Consider the following 22,623-nt stretch of genomic DNA (forward strand, 5'->3'; position numbering starts at 1 on the left):
GGGAAGGAGGAACCCCCAGCACACCTATAGGTTAGGGAGTGTCCTTCTCAGCAGCTCAGAGGCAGAGAGGGATCTTGGAGTCAGGGATCTTGGAAAGATGAACATGAGCCGGCAATGTAACAAGGCCATCAACAAGGCCAATCGCACCTTGTCGTGCATTAGCAGGTGCATGACTAATAGAACAAAGGAGGTGATGCTCCCCCTCTATGCAGCACTGGTCAGGCCGCAGTTGGAGTACTGTGTCCAGTTTTGGGCGCCGCACTTCAAGAGGGATGCGGGGAATCTCGAGAGGGTCCAGAGGAGGGCCACTCGCATGATTAGTGGCCTTCGTGATAAACCCTACGGGGGGAGGTTGAGAGAGCAGAATCTCTTCAGCCTTCACAAGAGATGGCTGAGGGGAGATCTTGTGGCCGCCTATACATTTACTAGGGGAGGTCAATGGGGAATAGGGGAAGCACTGTTTTCTAAGGCGCCCCAGGGAATGACTAGGAATAATGGGTGTAAACTAGTTGAGAGTGGATTTAGGTTAGATATTAGGAAGAAATTTTTCACAGTAAGGGTGGCCAGGATCTGGAATGGGCTTCCAAGAGAGGTGGTGCTATCACCTAGCTCGGAGGTCTTCAAGAGGAGGCTAGATAGTCACCTGGCTGGGGTCATCTGACCTCGGTCCTCTTTCCTGCCAGGGGCAGGGGGTCGGACACAATGACCCCTTGTGGTCCCTTCCGACTCTACAATCTATAAATCTACGAATCCTGCTCAGGCTTTGAAATCCCAGGCTGCAGCATACTGAGTGAAGATACAATCTTCAGAAAATGTAGTGTCAGAAACTAACAAGCTTTTTATTCAATGTGTAAACATGAGATTTTTTTCAAAGGTTTGTAACTTGGCTAGATTTGGGTACCTTTTACCAAAATAATATGAAGTACATTCCTGACACAAAAGGCAACCTCTCCACTGGAGCATGGAGAGGTTGGAGCTTCCTGACACAGACTGTAGCAAATAGACATGTTTTGATGTGGGATTTTACCAGCAGTAAAACTGTTTGAAGTACAAGTACAAGCTTCCTCTATCTCACTGATTCTCAACCAGGCTGCCACAGGACCCTTGGATGCCACAAGATTCTTTTAAGGGTGCCACACAATATTAGAACTGTTAGGGATGCAGACACCTACACATGATTCACAGGATAAACCCAGAGATTTTAAATAGGAATCAGTACTGTTAAAAGCACCTGACCTGTTGTGGTTTTTCTGAGTTCCTGCTACAAAAGAATTGCTCTATTATTTTCCCATAGTCAAAACTGAGTGAAATCTAAGAGGTGAAACAGGGGTGAACCACTGCTGTAACTTGTTCTATGGAAGGAGGATGAGAGTCATAAGCACAAACCTGTATCTGGGCACACCCAATCAAGGTAATGAGTCTGGATCTACCTATAAAATATGCTAACTGAGCATCTTGGTTGGGCAACCTTCAGTAGTGCTCATATGAGGCCCCGGACAGATTTTAAAGCTTCTTTCCTCAACAGAACAAAGATACTTACTATTCCCTGGCCCTACAGACCATACTGACACTATATATCCTTTTTCCTCTCCCTTTTCCTAATTTGGTATTTTAATCACTGCATTCTATTTAGAAGCTCTGCTTCCTGCAGTCCCTTCACAGCATCTGATGAAAACTATGAGCCTGATCCTTACAAAAGATGCCAGGCATTACTGATTTACTTACTCTATTTAGGGTGAAAATCTACCCTGCCTCCTGCCCGTCTTCAGACTAACTCAACTAATTACCTCTCTCAATAGACCCTAGCCATTATTTGGCCACTCTCATAGTTCCCTACTATTTTTCCTACTACTAGTGATTCACATTTTGTTAAGTCAACTTTCTCTTTTCATTTTTTCTTTGCTGGCCCCAAAGTCAAACACTAATAGTATGGCTCTCCAAAACAGGCTTAACCTGATCTGTCTTCTATTAACCTAATCATACTGATGTAGTTGACATTTTGTTTGCTTTACTGTTCTTGGTTTGTCAGAGAACCCCCCCCCCAATTCCTTATTAAGTCTTCTAAACCAAACATTTTCTCATCATCAATATGTTCATCTATACAATGTTTTTCTATAGTATTTATTTGTCTATCTTCCTTCTTTGGGTAGTTGTCGCATAATCATGTAAAGCAGAAGGTCTTATAATTGTCCACTATTTCTGAAGCTTAGTCTATGCCAGTTGTTTGGAACTAAAACTTCTCTGCAGACAGCAGTAACACGCATTTCCTGCTTTATACCCATGCCTTAATTTCCTTCCTCACATGACTGTTATTAGTAACAAATAATATTATTAGGTATTTAAAATGATCTATCTTGTTGATGTCTGTGGCTATCAACTTCTGGATAAGCTTGTCCATGGTTATCTCACTGTTTTGATTTCATCTTCAGTCATATCTTTCTTGCCATTTTTTTCAATTCTCTAACTATCCTTTGTATCAGCTCTTTCTTTCTCAATCCAACCCAGGGGTCAGTATTGGCAATAGTACCTTCATCATCCTCACAAAGGACTGAATCCCCTTCACTTTTCCTAATCCATCTTTCTTTTACATCTTAAATGTAAAGAAAAAAGAAAAGAAAAATAAGATACACTGCTATAATAATAATTGTTTTTTCTGAATCTTAGAAATCATAGTATTAGTTTTACAACACAAAGATAAAAGACAATATGGTTCAGAGTATATGGGAATACTACTTTGCAGTAGGTGGGCCATTTACTTCACTCTGAAGTGCAAGTTAAGAATCAGTCTTTCATATAAAAGACAACTTGTAAGACAGAATTATTTTACAGTCTTCCTGTACACATTACTACTTTTACACCAAGGCATAATCTACACAAGAAACTGCAAGAAATTTAACCTTTGACTTTCAATTATTTTAAAATCGCTCCAATAGATCAATACTTTTGTAAAAGGGCTTCCAAACGAATGTGATATCAATATGATGTGACATAACTGAAGCAAACTTTAATTTAACTCACAGTAAGAAATCACAGGATTAAGTAACACTGTGCAGTCTTTTAGAAAAGTTTATTGTTTCCAGATGGATGCAAGTTTCCTTTCAGCACTGACTGTATCTATCGTGCACAGGGTGCCAATGTTATTATGAATACAGAAAAAAAAATGCCAAATTATTAAAATAGTGCAGGCTTACACTGTACTGTGCACCTCCACTAAGAAAAGAAGGAAAGTTCTTTACAGTGGTGTAGACAAGTTCTTTAGAGTGATGTATGCTACCACAAACCTTCCATATAAAAATGTGACTGTACTTCTTAAATGGCAGACCATCTATGAAAAAGGACAAATCTACAAGGTAGCCATAAAATGACTGCTAATTCAAACTGTGTGCTCTTTGCCCCATGTTGTGTTGTGCCATGTGTTTCACTGCATGGTGCTCCTTACCATGATGTCCACCTGTGCTCATGTATCTGTGCATCAGACTAAAGCATCTATGTTTATTTCATTTAGTAATTTAACAGTTGAACACATACTATAATCCACTTATCTGGAACTATAATAAATTTTGTAAATACCATGTTCCTTGTTCTAGTAATTCAAATAGCATTATCTACAAGGAAAAGAACACTGACAAAACACACTGATAAATCTATAAGCAATATTATAACAAATTAACTAAATAAATGTTAGGATCACCTAAAAGAAGTCATTATGTATAATTTTATTTTTGAAAAGAAAAATAAAATTCATAAACGATCAGGAATAGAAGTAGGCACTTAAGTTGTATAACTACATAAAACAATAAAACCAATTTAGCAAAAGTACTAACAAATTTTAATTGCATGTTTGTAAAATATTCACAGGGCCATTACTTTATCAGAGGACACGCTCAAAAACAGGTATCTCTCAAAATTCTTACTCTGAACCCTGTATAATATTGAAACAAATACGACAGGATTTTTTAAATTAAAAAAAATATTGTAAATAATAAGCAAGGGCAGGCAGATGCTAAATAAATCAAGTTGTTGCAATAAGAAATGCCATGTCATAATGGACCATGAAATACACTAAAGACTTCCAACTGGAAAATAGCTACATAACAATACCTAATCACCCATGAAAAACATATGAAATATCTGATAAATATATGTCAGTTACATAAAAACAAAACTAATCCAAAAAAACAGTTCTCATGATTTAATGGCACCACCTGAGTATAAAATATATCATCTCTACTAAACAATCTGCCTCTTCCCTTTTTGCTCTTCTTCATCCCAGTCCTTTATGATACCTTTTTGCTCTTCTTCATCCCAGTCCTTTAATTGTAGCCATATGGACACACTTACATGCCTATTCAAAACATCACTGGCTTTATGAGAGCAGGTAGGGAGTGGGAATAAGAAATACCAACATGCCACATAAGCACCTGAAGTAAGTTTTAGCTATTTCCCTATACGTCAGGAAGAGGGGTGATAATTCATTTCCTCAGGAAGAACAATCTTCAAGCCAGTGGCGTAGGTAATAGCTGTGTTGGTCTAAGGACATAGGCAGACAAGGTTCTTTGGGAGAATCTGATAACTTTTATTAGACCAATTTAAATATTATAGTTGGTCTAATAAAAGTTATCACATTCAACCAAAAAACTTTGACAATCTTCAAGCCAGGGATTCCACAAACCTTAAGAGAAAATGAACAGACACTTCCCATCAGCACTTAGTGAAACTAAAAAAAAAACCTCATACCAAGGATTATGGAAATGCAGTTAAAAAGGCACAGCACAGTAAAGATTACCTATACATCTGCAATTGAGCAGATACCACAGATTAGAAACTGAAAAGAATTATTGGAAACTAGCACTGGAACAGCGTCTGGATAAGAAGAACCATACGCCAGGTGGTGCGAGATGAAAAGGTCAACCCCACATCAAAGGGACAAACACAGACTTCCACTGTGAAGCCAAAGCCCATATCTCACTTGAGGATCACTTTAACATCCTCTACATCAGCAGAGGATCACATTAACGTCATCCACCTACAGGAAAATATTTCTATAATCAGACTAACACAGTATGTAGAACCGACGTCCCTGTATAATAATAAGTATAAGCATCTATTAAAGTATCTTAACCGAGAGATGGACACACAAGTTTTAATATCTAATATTATTATACCATCCAAGTAAGTTTCGAATAGTATTCTGCTTTGCTCATTTAAAAATATTAAATAACCCTGAGTTTCTGTATAGACTGAGCTGTAAAAGCAATACATTGGCAAAACTGTTTGATTCAGTGTTAACTGAGGTGCACCAGAAAGAAAAAAAAAAAGAGGAGGTATCTAGGCCTGTGCAAAGCAACAAGTACTTGATTCAGATTTGTCTGATTTGGAGGGACAGAAATTCGATTCGGCGAGTCAAATCACTGTGCTGATTTGATTTGGCCAATTCAGATTCAGCTGCCGAATCAGGCTGAATCTCCTCTGAATCAAACAAGTGGCGGTAGAAGTATTGATGTTGGAGGCATGTTGGCAGTTGATCCCTGCTGCCCCCACGCTGTGCAGAGGGACTCTTCCACGAGCCCCCAGAGGCCCCAATCGCCACTGCTGCAGCCGGTGAGTGCAGGCCTTTTTTTAATTGCCAGGGTGCTGGGGCCAGAAGGGGCAGCCATGGGGGGCTGGGGGAGTGGGCCGGGGTGGGGCCCCACTCACCGCCAACACTGCCACCTGTGCAAACACTCTTCAAAAAAACTCTTAAGATAAGATGTTCTTGAAGTGTGGTGCCCAGAACTGGACACAGCACTCCAGCTGTGGCCTCACCAATGCTGAATAGAGGGGGAGGAGCACCTCTCTGGATCTACTGGCAACACATCTGCTGACGCATGCTAGAGTTCTTTTTGCTCTGTTGGTGACTTCATCGCACTGTTGGCTTATATTCATCCCCTGGTCTATTGTCACCCCCCAGTCCCTTTCGGATGCAGTGCCAGCCAGTGAACCACCACCCATCATATAGATATGGTGAGGGTTCTCCCTACCCAGATGAAGGACCCAGCACTTGTCCCTGTTGAACCTCATCTAATTGCATTCAGCTCACAGGACCAGCCTGTCAAGGGCGTCCTGGATCTTTCTCCTGTCCTCAGACATGCCTGCTTGTCCCCACAGCTTGGTATCATCCGCAAACTTAATCATTGCCCTTGTCACTCCCTCACCCAGGTCATTGATAAAGATGTTAAAGAGCATGGGGCCAAGCACTGATCCCTGGGAGACGCCACTAGAGATGGTGCTCCAGGATGAGGCCACCCCATCAATTACCACTCATTGGGATCGGCTGCTGAGCCAGTTGCCAACGCATCTCACTGTAGCCCAGTCTAGACCAGTACTCTCAAACTTAATTGAGAGGAGTTCCTGGGAAACAGTATAAAAGAGCTTGCTGAAATCTAGGTACATGACATCCACCTCCTATCCCATGTCCAGCTGGTTAGTTACCTGGTCATAAAAAGACACCAGGTTTGTTAGGCGTGACCTCCGCTCGACAAAGCCCTGCTAGTTGTTTCTCAGTACCCCACCACTTGACAATTTTTTCAAAGAGTTTTCCCAGGACTGAAGTTAGATTGACCAGTCTATAGTTAGCATTTTGCCCCCTGCAACTCACTCTGTCACGGGGAATAAAACCTCATTTAAAATTAGCTAAAAACACACTGGTCTATTACAATAGTAAAAATTTGACAGACAGACAAGATAAAACTGATGGACTTCTGTTTCTCCTCCTACATCAATATTAATCGCATCAATTTTTTACTATACTCCTCCCACATCCCAGTATTAATTCGCAAAGCATAGCAAGATTCTACACAACTTTATACGTACAATAAGGAAACATATGTTAAATGTAATGGTTGTCAACCCAGGGTATGCATACCTCTAGGGGTACTTTAAAACAATTGTAGCAGGTACGGGGGGGGGGGGGGGGGGGGCGCCCCCGCTCCGGGGGGGGGGGGGGGGGGGAGAGCTCCCACTGCTGCACGCACCCTGGCAGTCTGGGGAGCACGTGCTCCCTCGATCTGTGCGTGGGCACACTCAGCCCTCACAAATAATTTTAATATAATGGGGTACATGAGCTGAAACTTTGAGGTAGGAGGTGTACACTTGTTTAAAAAGGTTGAAAACCCCTGTGTTAATAGTACTACTTAGGAAAAAGGAAAGCATTAACTATTCTCAAAAATTAAGATTTATTTTAAAAGCATTAAAATTAAAAAATGTTAAAATGTTTATTAATCTGCTATCATTTTTAGAAATCCATTTTCCTACTATACAACATATTATTATTGCAGCACTTTTAAAACTAGCACAGCTTAAGCCAGCTATAATAAAAAATACAATTTTCCTCAAAAATTCCAAGAAGGGAAAAAACAGTAATTTATCTGCTTAAATGTACACACTAAAAGGTTAGTAAACTGCATTTCAAAAATGAGATGAAGGACACAATTTCAAGAAGTTATCTGTTTTTTTTTTTCCCCAAAAATATTTAACTACACAGTTCCCATACAAATTTAAACATGCAGAAAATTAAAAGCTCTCTTACACTCTATTTTGGGGTTTTCATAATCAAATATTTCACAGATATTCCTATTCTCCCCTATTAAACAATTCTCAAATGCAACCTTAGCTATGGATTCAGTCCTACATAATAAAACAACTGCTAAATGCAAAATGGGACAAACATCTGGAATATCATGTTGATTTAAACATCACCACATTCACTTATGTTTTTGTTGCAGCCAAGGAATAATATTTGCAATCTAGAAATCATTTTTCTAAGTAATACAAATATGAACCTATGGTTCAGTAGCAGACCAAAGCAGCTTATTTAATCTCCAAAATATTTCAAAATACCCAGTTTTTAATACACACAGGCCTTGTTATAAAAATATTTGTCTTTGTAATATCTTAGTTGGGAGTGCTGTAATATTTGGGACTACCTTGAAACACTCTCCAACTGCAGCTGCAGCTGTTACAAACTAAGCAGCATGCCTGCTCCAGAGTTTAGGTTCACGAGGTTCAGTAATACAATCTCTAACTTTTGCTGCCTGTAATACAGAAAGCACTGTTAGAACTTTCAGGGGTGTATGCTGTAGGACATAGGCAGACAAGGTTCTTTGGGTAAATCCGGTATCTTTTATTAAGACCAACACAAATAGGTGGAAAAAATCTTCTTTGCAAGCTGTATTCTTTGCAAACCTTGCAAGGAAGAATTTTGCCAACTATTTGAGTTGGTCTAATAAAAGATACCGGATTTACCCAAATAGTTGTATTCTACCGAAGAACCTTGTCTGCCTATTAGAACTTTAAATGTTAAACAGAAAGATACATCTACCTGATGGCTTTCTGCAAGATCATGCTAATGAAGATCAGGAGACTCAAAACTGCTACTCATATAAATATGTTGAGATTCTCACCCCCACTTATGACCAAATAAAGGGCCAGAGTGGCACAAAGTGGCTCTGAAAGAGCCAGAACCAGCTGGGGAAGAATTCCCTCAGGAGAGTTATTGAGGAAGAAATACAGGCTGTTCTTTAAGGACTCTCTTAAAAGCCCTGTTATAAAAGGCATGCCAGAGGCAGAATTGGGGACAGAAGGTGTGCTTCAGCAGCAAAGTCACAGCTCATAGAACAGAATGAATTGGGACAACTCCTGGTGATTTGGCAAGCTGATTTTTATTTTATTTTTTTTAATAACAGCTGTCATTTTTGCTCTGGAATCTAAGTTTTTATTTTTAAAAAGAATTAAGGGCCAAATTTTCAACTGTTGTAAATTATTTCAAAGTAAGCCAGCATAGTTGTATTCATGTCATTAAAACTACATTAATAGATTACCGCTCTTAAAACTATGAAAAAACAGTTTATGAACTGAATTTAAAACAATTCATTTATATTTGCCAGCATATGTAGACAACCTAAAAAAAATTCTAATATATGACCTACCTCTATTGTTTTTAACATCTATTTACTCTCCAATCTAATAATAATAATTTACATTTCACAATTAGTTCCTATTTTACTGCTGATCAAAAGCATGAATGAAGAAAAACAATCCAACAGTTCAAATCTTCAGAATTCACAGAAAGCAGGATTCTATTTAGCATCTCCTATGGGTAGGTACTTCCTCTGTGAGCAAGGCTCGGGAAAGTACTGTTCTTTACTTTTTACATCTCAGTTATATGTTGGAGTGGGGCTGCTGGCATGCTCTGTACTTCTTAATGACATCATGTATAAAAACTCCATATATGATTATGTTTTATGCTTTAAGACATACAAATCTTAAGCCAAAATGTACCAAAATGTTTGAGGTTACTCATTTATTCACAAAAATGAAATTTATCTCATCATACTTTATGTAATTTGGGGCTCATCAGCTTCCAGATTGCTGTCTGATATCCCTCCTCTACGTAACATGCTTGCTTAGAAATCTCCATTGCCCTTGCCACAAGTTGATCCTTCTTTGATAAATTTCTGCCAGAGGGTACAAAAATAATCTGTATTTTAAATATTTAGTTCTTGCTCATCTACATTCTCTCACGCAATGTTCAGACACAAAACAAAAAATGTTTTCTAATATTCTAAATAGCTGTATTCTATCATTTTTTTCCTTAAGCTAAGCATACCTTGGCATGCTTCTCTCCTATCTTCATCCATAGACAAACATTTTAAAAAAAGGAGGGGAAGCTGCCATTTGGAACATGCATCAGACTTCCCTCACTTGACAGCCAGCAGGAGTCAGCTAGAACCACAGGTGGGAGAAGAAAAGTTTCGGGGGGGACAGGAGGCAGGGGTGGAAATCTGTTTGAAGTGAAGGCGCAGGCCATGAGTGTATGAGGGTGCTAGAGGAACCAGCAAACTGGTGAGCTACACCTAGGTGCTCAGAGTGGGCAGGGTGTGCTGGAGACTCACTGCCTGGTGTTGACTTGGGGCCTGCACCCCTCTTCTCCCAGGCAGTAGAGCTCAGGAGGCTTGAAAGTTTGCCCAAAGCACAAAGGAGTAGGAAAGGCTGGAAACTGTGCATCCTGGGATGCTGGCGGAATGCAAATGGGGCATTTTCTCTCTCCAGAGCGGACTAACAATACCCTGGAATGATTTGGGTAAAACGGATCAAAGATAAACCTCCCATGAATTGGCATAATTTTAAAACATTTAGAGGATACTTAGCATCAGTTAACACCATTTAACAGGTGAATGATCCCATTTTAGGTGCCCTTACGACAGTTTAAAGGTAACCTGTAACACCATCCTTAGTTCAGTGAATTATTCACCTGGCACTTGTGAAGCTAGCTGAAGATACTGATGCTTGTAGTGTTAATGCTGAGGCTTCATAATTCCTTTTCAAGGGCACCTCTGTTTTCTGATGCCTCTGCTCTCTTGGGAAAATATCCCCTTCAGAGGCTTATGGCCATGTCCTTGGTTAGCAAAATACTGATGCATCTACAGTATAGTTTCAGCCTTCTGAATTATATATTTCATGACTGACTTCAAACCTTCTTCCTGAAATCAGAATTGGAGCAGCTCTCGAAGCCACTGTAATAAAACGCCCCACCCTGACCCCCAAAGCATGGGTAAAGACACCTCTTTGGTGCATCTACACATACTTTACTGTGAAGCAGGCTAATAAGTTCAGCAGTAGTGTCACCATCTACATGTACACCCGTATTAGGGCACAGTAAATTAAGTAACTCAGCTGTGAGATAGTACTGTCCCCTGCAGTACTATCTTACAACGGAGTACTTGCATATACTGAAATGCATGTGTACACAATGACAGGGAACGGCTGGGGTACGAGGGTGCTGAAGTGTGGAGGCTGCCTGCCACTTAGCCCCGCACTTTAGCACCCTCGTACCCCAGTCAGCCTCTCTACTGCCTGATGCCACCACCTAGAACCCAGGGCTGCTTCACCACAGCTCAAAGTGCTGCAGTCCCAGGCACATGTAGACCCAGGAGCAGTCGACTCTAGAGCAAACTGCACCATAATATATTGTTCTACCTTAAATACACATGTAGATGCACCCCTTGAGTGTGAAGTTAATCACTTTGGGTTTCCAGGCAACAGAGTTGGTGGAACGAACCAATTAACCCAAAATTTTCAAACTGAATGCCAAAAATTCTACTCTTGTATACCTAGTTCAGCTGGGAGCGGAAATCTCACAACAGCCTACAAAAGAAAAAAAACAACCAAATAAAGAGAAAAAAAGAAAAGAAAAAAGAACATGCAGACTAAAGATTTTCCTAACAAAATTCCAAATTATTTGTAGTTTTCTTCTTAGAGTGCACTGCTATACAAAACCAATTTGAAGGTGACAAGACAATTCCTTTTAGTGTCCAGGAAATTACTTCAGTTCTAGAATTGGAAGAGACTTCATTTTGGAGGAGACAACATCAGTTTTTTCCAGTTGTTCTGTAGACTCAAATTTCAAGTTTTCAAGATCACTTAAGTCTCTGAAAAAGTGGAAGACTACAATGATCATCTAAATCAGGAGTGGGCAAAATATGGCCCACAGCAGCTTTTTCCCAGGCTCCTTCCTGGTGCAGAGAAAAGCAGCCATTCCCCTGCCCTGTGGCCAGCACCCTGCACTGCAGTCACTCACAGCCCACGTGGGGCTGTCCTGAGCAGGCACAGGCAACCCCATGCAGGTTGCGAGTGGCTGCAGCATGGGGCACCAGGCACAGGGCAGGGAGGGGCCCCTTCCCCCCCACCCCCGCACTCAGCACCACCTTGTAACCTGGCCCCACTGCCAGCCTGGGCCCCATACCTGCTCCAGGCTCACCCATCAGGGCTGCATGTGGCGACAGCAGCTGCGGCCCCCGCCACTTGCCACGCTGGGCAGTGTTTGCCATCGCCACCTCTGGGCTGCCCAGCACACACTCCAGGCGGGCAGCAGCAGCCAACACTGCCCAGTGTGGCAAGTGGGGAGGCCGCAGGTGCTGCCGCTGATGGACAAGCCCAGAGCCAGCACGGAGACCAGGTTGGCAGCGGAGCCAAGTTACAAGCTGGTGCTGAGTGCAGGGAAAAGCAGACCCTCACTCGCCCCACGCTGTAGCTGCTTGCAGCCCATGTGGGGCTGCCTGTGCCTGCTCCAGACAGCCCCGCGTGTACTGCAACTGCCTGCAGCAGGGAGCGCCAGCCATGGAGCGGGCAAGGGACTGCTTTTCCCCGCACTCAGCACCAGCTTCTTCCCTGCTGGCAAGCAGGGGCTCAGGGCTGTGTGCTGCCCCCCGCTTGTATCGCGGGGTTGGGGGGGCACTGGGAGTGAGCAGGTGAAGGAGTCAGAGGGAGCACGGGGTCCGCACCGGTGTCCCGGGGCCAGTGCCAGCAAGGTCCAGAGCAGGGCAGCAGGAGTATAGGGTCCCGGCCAACAGAGGCTCTATGAAGCCGGGCCAGCTCCCCCATCTCCCTGCTGGTGCAGCCCAGCCCAGCTCCACAGACCCCTGCCAGCCTGTGCCCCACTTTGGGCCCCACCGGTGCTGGCCCTGGGGCATTGGTCCCAAGACATTGGGACACTGGTCCCAAGCTAGTGACCAGGGGGCAGGTCACCTGTCAAGGGGCAGGGCTACCCATGCAGTCCTTGACAGCCTGCCAAAACTAGGTAAGCGGCCCTCCACCCGAAATAATTGCCCGCCCTGATCTAAATCCATCACTAGGTTTCCAAAACATAATTGTTAGGGCAGGACAGAAATAGGTATGGGGTATGGAGGGCAAGGAAGTGTTAAAAACACTTGGGGTTTTTCTTTCAAGTTTAGCCTGAAACTCATCCCACTTACTACTTACACAAACATTTATCAATGATGTTACAGTATTAGACTATCCCACAAAAATGCTGCAAACTACAGAATTATTTTAAGCTGAAAATTAAGCTTTAGGAAAACAATCAAAGATATATAATACATATATTTTTCAATGTTTCCATTCATATGAAAAATATATGTTACTAAGCCTTTCCACAGAACTTCAAACATTCCTTTTATTGTTTCTTATAACTTTTTGTTTTTTAAATATCCGCATTCAGGGAGAGTATCTGCAAAAAGCATTATATTAAGTCCTTTGTATTTACTGCTGCTACCTTACACTTGGCCATCCATATGCCAAATTTTTAATTTTCTAAGAATCAGTGTGCACTCTATTAAGAGTTGTTTCCAGGATACCCGTAATTGTGCAGAGCATAACATCTGTTGCTTTGCATTTCCAGAGCTTTACAAAACCTAACTAAGCATACTTTCCTACACTCACTTGAGTACATGAACTGAGAGAAAGATATACAATCACCGTTCAAATAAACTGGCAATGACAACTAATTTTATGCAGAAATGTATGCAAGTAACTAGCTATTTATGTGCACTAAGTAGACAAAAGCCAGGAAATACAAAGTTAAAAACTGAATTCTGTTCCCTCAACTACCTATTTGTTTAGGAATTGCAGCACAAAGAATATTTTTGTCCTAAATTGCTTAACTACATGGTAAGTAATCTACCATGTACCTCTGCCTACCTCACTTATTCATAAATTCTAGCCCAAAATTATTTTAAAAATGAAAAGAGAAATTCCCATATTGGGAAAAACGTGGATTTCCCTCCCCAGGCAAAAACTGCTATTCCATCCGAAAACCAAGGTTAAAGAAAGCATCACGCAGAAACTACTTTGATGTCTTCTATATACATATGTGTACTTATAATTTTTAGTTTTTCTTTCTTCATGGTTTCAAAATTTAATAAGGAGTTTTATAAAATCAGAGAGAGGATAATGTCAACTTACAAAGGGGACCCTATACTCCAGTTTAGAAGGTTCTATGGTAACACCTCAAAACCAACATTTTCTTAGGTATATGCAAGCAGTTTTAAGAGATATGGTGGTTTTTATATGACCCAGTCTGAGCACTGGAGCAATATGGGCATGAATTCCAACTATTCAACAAACTGAACATTCTGGCCTTGACTGAACACATTGAAATTAAACACTTACTAAAGTATCTTGCTAGATTGGGGATCAAGTGCTCTGAACTGTGTAGCAAACAACTTAAGTGTGGCAGCTTCCTTCCTAGGTAGATGCATATAGCAAGGTCATATTTTTTAATTTTTTTATGTGTGTATAAATTAAATAGATACCATATGCAAAAGTACATGTTACGGATCCTGCACAAGTTGGGGGGGGGGGGGGGGGGGGGTATATATAATTAGGATCCAGCAAGTAACTCCCTTGTGTTGTTGCTACTCATGAGTAATGCAGCCTTCCAAAATACTGTAGGCCTCCCATCTCCCAATCTGATCTCTTAATATTTACATATTGCAGTGTATACATATTCGAGATAAAAATGGATGCATGTGAGAGGTCATTTCTAATAAAATTAAAAAATGTCTGTATGCCATAATTGCATAGAATTTGTATCCAGACTATATAAAGCAGGGGTGGCCAAGCCATGGCACAAGCAGCCTTTGTGTGTGGACTGAGGTGGCAGAGCAGCAGATAGGGCAGGGACCAGAAAGCAGAGCAGCCTATCAGGTAGAGGAAGGAGACTGGAGTGGTACTCATGAAGGGCATGGGGCTTAATTTGTGGCATGCCTGCAAAAAAGGTTGTTCCCCACTGACATCAAATGTAAAATCTCAGAGCTGCTCCCCTGTTCTACCAGTCCATTTATAATACTAGGCAAAATAAAAGGAACCTGCAGGGAAGTGTTCTGTTCACTCTGCTTAGGCATATTTATAATACCAGCTTAAATGGTAAAATGAATTGTAATATAATATGATACTACACCACTAAGATAAGAGATTCTTACACAATTATTTAAAGGAACTTCATAAAGACTTGCTAGTGTTGAATAACACATTCAATTAATTTGCAAGTTTTAAATAAAACATTTTATAATTTATCCCTCATTATACATCTAGCTCTATTCACAGTCTGTGAGCAGCAACCAGTCTTGTCTAAGAGTCAGGCGCAATAGCGGATGGAAAATCTGCTACACTGAAAATAACATTTATTTTCTTTCTTGTGTCTGAAAAAAAAAGTTTGATATGCCATTTCCCATTATTTTTCTATACTAAATATTTGTAATAGTCTAGAAAGATGTAAAATTGAGTACTGAAATACCAAAGACTTCTTCAATCTAAAGAGTTTGTATTACTCAAAGGAAATATTTCATTAATTTTAACCTAAACATTGGCCAAAAATCAAATTATTTAAAAACCCTCCTCAGGGGTTTTTATTTTTTAATATAGTGTTTCATTTTAGTGAAAAGATTTTCTTTTGGCTTTGCTCTCTGTTTATATTAGTATGCCTCAGCACATGAGCTATGTGCATTATTTAATGAGAAAGCATATATTTCAGTCTCATTTAGTTTCTTCACAATTAAAGAGGTGGGGTTTCTTGTTTGGGGATTCAAAGTGCTCTGATGAAGAGTTACCTTCTTCAGTGTGCAGGGAAAAGGACTGTATGAAGGAAAGATTTGCAATATTTACTCTAGTTATTTTGAGTCAGGCTGTCTGTTTACAGCATAATGATGAACAGTCAGTTTTCATGCAGCTATGTTTTATCCAATATGTAAATGTAAGTTTTCATTATAAATCAGTATCTTTGACAGACTCATAGTCTTTCCTATTAGAGAGAGTTAAAGGATAGAGGTAAAATGGGAAAAGTATAATACTATTCCACAGCAGCACTTACTATAGTTATTAGAATTCCTGTATCTGAGAATCACTGATATTGCTTGCTCTTGGTGATGTCAGTGTTCACTTATAGGCTTATTCTTGTGGGACTGTTTTAGTTAAAGATTTTTTGTTCAGTTCTTATAAGACCAAGGCTATAAATGAACCCCACATATATACACTGCATCTATCTTTCAGGGTATATTAAGAGACAATTTATATAAAACAGTGGGAAGTAGTTCCAATGCTGGGTCAGAAAGAAATACAAAAAATACATGGCCTAGTTTTATATCAGTGTATTCAAAAGCTTAGCATTGAGCTAAGTACAGATAGTCAGAAAGCTCAAGACTGAATCACTTCAGTCTTTGCAGGTTAGTCTAAACTGCACAGATTAAACTGAAAGAGAAGTGAACAGACTTTTACCTTTGATTCAGGAAATGCAGCCACATGCCTGCAATGGCTTAGGCCAGAATCTGGAGGGGCACTAGAACAAAGCTCTCTGGCTGTTTGTTCATTTCCTCTTCCTGCTGCCCCAGAGGTCTGAGATTTGCAGTCCAAAATTACAACAGTAGCACTCTGCAAGGTTGCTCATCACCTTCTTCTTCCTGCTTCCAGGTGCCTCTGGGATTTGTAGTCCACAATCTCAGCCAGCAGTATTGTTTCAGTAAGTTTAGAAGCAGGGCAGCTCTGTACTCAGGAAAAGGTAGGTTTAAGCCAGGAGTGGACAAAATACGTCCTGCAGGTCAGATCTGGCATGCCAGGCGATTCTATCCAGCCCATGGTGCCTCTAAAAAATTTAGAAAATGAATATTTTTCTGCCCTAGCAGCCTGTCAAAACTGACAAGAGCCAAGGGCAGTAGGACCCAAGGGGAACCTCAGCAGGACTGAACAGCCCAGTCCTGCACACCCCCAGCCATTCCACTCCCTCCCTGCCCCTGCCCTGCTCCAGCACCACTGGCTGCCAGCTACATTGCCAGACCAGGGAGCACAAGGCTGTGCCAATATGTACGTGTGTGTGTGTAGGCAGGGGCAGTGTGTGTGTGTGTGTGTGTGTGTGTGTGTGTGTGTGTGTGTGTGTGTGTGTTTGCGCGGCCGCGGGCAGGCAGGGGCAGTGTGCACGCATGTATGTGTATGTTCATAGGCTGAGTCCCACACACACACACACCCCACCATACACATGCACCCCTTGCACTACCATACACGCAGACCCCCAACACCCTCTCACATACCCAAGGCACCCAGCCCCCCCATAAACCCCATACCCACCCACAATCACATCCGTATGCTCTCTCACACCGCATACCCATACACCCACAGCCCCCCACAAACCTACACCCACCCCTCCATAATATCCAAGGGTATGACTTCATTTTAAGCTATTGTGCAATCACCTCTAGGTACATTACACAAGCGCATGTAAATCAGGACACAAATATTTTTTGAAATCAAATTAATGAATGCTGTAGATGTTCGCTTTTTAGAATATAATTTCTTATTTTTCTGGTTCCAAGATGACAAAACCTCTTGCTGAAAGGAGTACTCCCCAGGGCAAAAGGAGGGACTTCTGGTGGCAAAGGTCAGGGGTTAAGGGGCAGGACTTCTGGTCACAAGATGGTGACCAGGGGCAGGATATCTATCAAGGAGCAGGGCTACCAAAGCGGCCCTTGACAGCTTGCCAAAACTCAGTAAGCGGCCCTCCACCCGAAATAATTGCCTGCCCCTGGTTTAACCCCTCTCCCTGGCCCCAGCTAGGATTTTCCTGGAGGAGGGAAGTCCTTGCCTCCCTCCTCCCCCCAACCCTTCTCTGCTGGAGCAGACAGCACAGACCAGCCCAGGGCTGGAAAGCATGCTGGGATGCTGGGGGACTGACTTCACTTGAACCAGGATGGGGTCTGGGACAGAAGTTTCAAAAATCAGTTGACCCAAATCTGTTGAGTCTGATACTACATTCAATCAGGTTTATCTTAAAACAGGTTTAGCAACAGTTTCAGCCATTTTGAAACTGGTTTATATGCACTGAGCCTGTGTTCTGTTACAGGTTTAATCCAGTTTCTGATCTTTTAAACTGGTTTATATGGAACTTCTGTCCCTAGCCTTGGTTATGTCAGTGTTCACTTATAGGTTTATCCTTGTAGGACTGTTTTAAAGATTTTTTTGTTCAGTTCTTATAAGACCAAGCTATCTATACACTTGAGCCCCACATATATACACTTCATCTATCTTTCAGGGTATATTAAGAGACAGTTTATAAAAAACAGTGTGGGAGTAGTTCCAGTGATGGGTCAGAAAGAAATGCAAAACATACATTGCCTATAGTTTTATATCAATTTATTCAAAACCTTAGCATGTGTTTTAAAGCCCTGGCTGCCACATATGAAATCCAGACTTCCAGCTTTAAAAAAAAAATTGCCAGTAAAAGAAAACTGAGGATATTCCCTCTTCCACCAGAAAAAAAAAAGGGGGGGGGGGTGGAAATACCTGGTAATTCAAATTGACAATATCAGCAAAAACATCACTAAAGCATTGTATCTGGTAGGCTGACAAGGACTCACAAAACAGAATATGGCTGCATACCTATTAAGAAAATATTTTCCTTCCCCAAGCAACAAGGCTTACTTGAATAACAGAAGCCTAAATACTACTGTTTCATACCATAAAAGTGCCATGGCTGATGCTAGCAAGCAACTATTTTCTTTACTCAGGAAGACAAATTATTTAATAAATGTAATGAATTGATTGATATCTTTAATGCAGTACATATCAATCTCTCTAAAGCTGCACAATGTCCAATTTTGTGAAGTACATTGCTGATGATTCTACTGAAGACTCGCTATTCTATAACATTGTACCAGGAAATAAATTTGAAACTGGAAGAGTGTTAGTAGTTTCCTTTTATCCTGATAAATGCTACCCATGTAATTCAAGACACTTTTAAATTAAATTAAATGCTAGCTCACAGGATGTACCAGTGAATTAAGCTGAAAAAAAACACCAGAAGATAAAATGAACAGTCTATTTTTTTTCAGTTCATTAAAACAGTGATACCCTCAGCCTCAATCCTGGAAAGATCTGGCCATGTACCCTAACCTGAAGTATTGTATGATGACAGAAACTACTTGCTGCATATAAAACATGTGCCGATATAACCATGTGCTTCTACCTTTGCTATATTGAGGCCTTATTCATTTAAAATAAAAACACTGTTACCAACAAATCTATGTTTTCCAAGTTTCTAGCATATGCAAGAGGGCTGGGAAGGGATTCAGCTGTTCTGCAACTTTCACACTACTAAAAGTTCTGCCGTTTAGCTGTACAACAGAACTTTACACTTTGTGTACATCATAAAGGAATAGAAGTGGAGATATTGATGCTTCTAGTTCTCCTGAACTTCACCCACCCATTCCCCAGTTACTCATTCTGGATGTGCAGGTACAGAACTCCAGCCTAAATGAAATGTTAGGCTAGGACATAGTTCCAATCTTGGTTTCCCAAACAACCTCCCTTTATGGCTAGAGAGAGACCCAGTGTAAAAAGCAAATCCTAAAGAACAGTCTGGAAAAGACTGAGAAACTATGTATTAATGTATTTATATCTTCAAACAGTTATAGAAATGCCTGAGAGAAGTGGAAGGCTCCATGCATATTTATTTTAAATTAAAAATAAAGCTGCACAGCCAAATACATTGCCCACAAGGGTATATTTTAAAGGTTAATTTATAATCACCTTCACAGTTGCACTCAGTACCTTGATATTCACACACAGGACAGCACACAATTAACTCAAAACATAGACAGCTAATATCTGTGGCAGAGGAATCAATTTAGATGCTGACCCTACCATAATGAAATTCTGTAAGATTCCCACTAGCAATTGACAAAAAGGTCAAATTCTAAAAGGAAACAGCAGATACCACCACAAAACTAACAGATGTTCCTATGGGGTCATCTGCACAAAAACATAAGCATATGTGAAAGAAATCTAACACTATCATGGAATCAGTTGGTGTCTAAAGTAATAGCAGCACCTTATGGCAATATGGTAATATATGTATCAAATACTCAACACAGTATGTTATAACAGTCTGTGCAGACAAAAACGCATAAGTAATAAAAATGAGTGCCACTATCTTTTTTAAGAGGAAAAACATGAGTTACGTGATCCACCAACATTCAACTTAAGTCTAACAAAAACATCAGAATGAATATCCTTCAGGAATCAGAGAATTTTCAAATACTTTTATCTGTAAATATTTCAGTGGTGATAAAAACCTTTTAAAGTAATGTGATTTGTAAAATCTCAGCAGAATACAGAAAAATTCTGATCACTAATCTCATCAAATGAATGAAGCAGCAAACAAACAGGATTACTTCTAATGACTGCACTAAAAAATAAGCAAAGAAAAAATATATATTTGTTTTTTATATATACTGACCCTAACAAATGCAAATACACAGACTTTCTACTATTGTTTTGTAACTACAAATTATATACATAAACACCTCAATCTAAACATTTATCATGGGAATTAACTAAAGGTAAAAATAATAAAAAATAAAGTAAAAAGAAGAGGAGCTAGTGCAGGAAAAAAGGAAAGGGGATAGGAGGATAATTTGTTTGCTCTTATGGTGCACGAAATGGAATTAAAAAAGAAAATACCCCAGACCAGTGGTACTCCACAGTTACCATATTTGCTATGTAGAGTAGATTTATTCCTATGAAAGCAAGATGGAAAATGATAGCTAAAATTAGAAACATGGTCAAAACAACAGAGCGGAAAAACAAAAATGATAGTAAAGCAAAGTCTAGGCACAGAGGAGACAATACCATATTTCTAAGAACTAAAATCTCCTAATAAGGAATGTTATAGCCATTCAGGAATGATAGGTACTGGCTAAGAAACAAATCTTGTCATATTCATCTGACTGGCTTCCACATTAAGCAAGACAACAAGTCCAGTTCCTTCTGGGACAACTAAAATGATCAAGAATAATATATAGCTTCATTCTTCCACTAAGACAGCTATGTCTTTGTTACTGCTAGCCCAAAAAGTAAACATTTTACCTAAGGGGTGCGATCCTCTTCTGTCCAAGAGATACAGAGCCCTCACACTGGGCTAGTACAATGGTTCTCAACCTTTTGCAACTTAAGTCCCACAAACCATTTTGTCAAAAAAACCTGGTCCCACCATGATAAAAACAAAACCCCACTTTTTCCAAGAAGTGTATCCCCGCAGAATCTCAAGCCTGCAGGCCCCCTACCTTTCTCAGGAATACCACTTTTTTTTGGATAAGTCCCACCTACATAACCTTTCCGTCCCACCAGTGGGACACATCCCAGTAGTTGAGAAACACTGATCATAGCACACCCTCGGAGACTGATCCTATTCTGCCCTGTGGAGATGCATAGCTTCCCACCCTAGTAATGGGATGCCTTACATGACCCCCCAACAAGTCATTTTATTCCACTCAAGAAGATACATAGTTCACTCACTCTTTCAAGCCTTATGCACTTGCATCCCATCAGGACCCAGGTCTGTCAGAGGGAAGATGACTACCTGAACCAACGTGTGCAACCGGCAGCGACACTGACTTCCAGAGAGGGGGAAGTGGTAGTGGCAGAAGAGACAACCCATCTTTTCTCCAGTGTTCTAGTGGTACAGGCACTTGCTCAGAAAGTGAGAAACCTAGGTTCTTGGTCCCACCCAGTGAGAGGAGAATATTAATCTGTATCTTCTACTTCCCAGGGAAGTGTCCTAACCACCAGGCTTATAAACCAAGCAGGGCCCAAAGTATTTTCAATCCCTCCTGTTGAAGTTAACACATTAGGGGAAAGGAACATAAGAGACATGGGACCAGGATAGCATGCAAGGAGAATCCAACACTGCAGCCCCATAAAGGACGACTCTCTCTTAGGAAGGGGGTGCCCTGGGTTCCAAGACATGCTCCCATTGCTTTTTTACTTTTATCCAAAGCCTACTGTTTCAAAATGCATAAGCAGCACTGTGAACAAGGAACAGAACCAATCCCTGCCTAGGAAAATGCCCTCAGTGTATTTTTCTTTAAAATGAACATAATATATACCTACTCAAAAGGATGCTACAGAGTTTAATTAATTGACTTCAAACATCTTTTAGACTGAGAAGACATTACAGAACACACAGGAGTACACTAGCAATGCTTTATGATTCTCATTCTGGCAATGAACAGAGAACACTCACTGGGGTCCAGAGACAAGAGAGAGCAAAGCACAGATCTGACATGAGTGACACAGAAAAGGTGTTCTACTGCATGTTCCCTGTATCATTCCACTGCCCTTTCCTGGGAGTGAAAGTAGAAAATATGAAGAACTGCTTGGCAGTCTTACCCCTTAGGCTTCCATATTTACTTGCATGCCATACTCACTCTTTTTCCAAAAAAATTAGCTATCTAAAATTGGGGTGGATGTTTTAAACGAAGAAGTTGGTTTCCATACTGGAATGGTGGCCTGTGGATGCTGGAATAGCTGCTGCGGACTGGCTTAATGCTGGGTTTCTCGCCATATGTAGAAGCAGATTCCAAGGTGTATGTCTTAGTTGAGGGTGAGAGTTGGTATGCAAGAAAATGTAGTAATCAGTAGGCCTGTGCGAAGCGGCTAGTATTCGCTTCAGATTCGGCCAATATGAGTGACAGTGATTCGATCTGGTGATTCGAATCACTTTACCGATTCAATTCAGCTGAATCTGATTCAAAGATTCGGCAGCAGCCAAATCTCCAAATCAACCAGGCCAGGCCCATCCCCTGCCCCTCCCAGCGCGGCAATGGCTGCCCTGCCCACCCCAGCTCCTGGCGCTTGGGGGGGGGGAAAAAGCCCTGGCTCAGTGGGTGCCGACAGGCGAGGGTTGATCCCCACTGCCCCACACTGCATGGGGGGGCTCTGCATGAGCCCCCAACACCCCCCCCCCTCCCCACCCCCCCCACG

At 41.1% G+C, this 22,623-nt stretch overlaps 1 protein-coding gene across 3 annotated transcripts in view; it reads right to left on the minus strand.

The window, feature by feature from the left end:
- CERKL (ceramide kinase like) overlaps window positions 1-22,623 on the minus strand; it is a 115,252-nt gene that overhangs the window by 80,854 nt on the left and 11,775 nt on the right. Inside the window, exon 1 of one of the 3 annotated variants that reach the window (XM_025203231.1) lies at window positions 16,090-16,339. The exons of the other annotated variants lie outside the window; for them this stretch is intronic. The gene's annotated coding sequence lies outside the window, so the exon portion shown is untranslated. Of the gene's footprint in view, window positions 1-16,089; window positions 16,340-22,623 lie in introns of those variants that run through there. 3 annotated transcript variants of the gene reach the window in all.

The sequence above is a fragment of the Alligator sinensis genome, unplaced genomic scaffold (genome assembly GCF_000455745.1).
Source record: "Alligator sinensis unplaced genomic scaffold, ASM45574v1 scaffold269_1, whole genome shotgun sequence".
NCBI lineage: Eukaryota > Metazoa > Chordata > Crocodylia > Alligatoridae > Alligator > Alligator sinensis.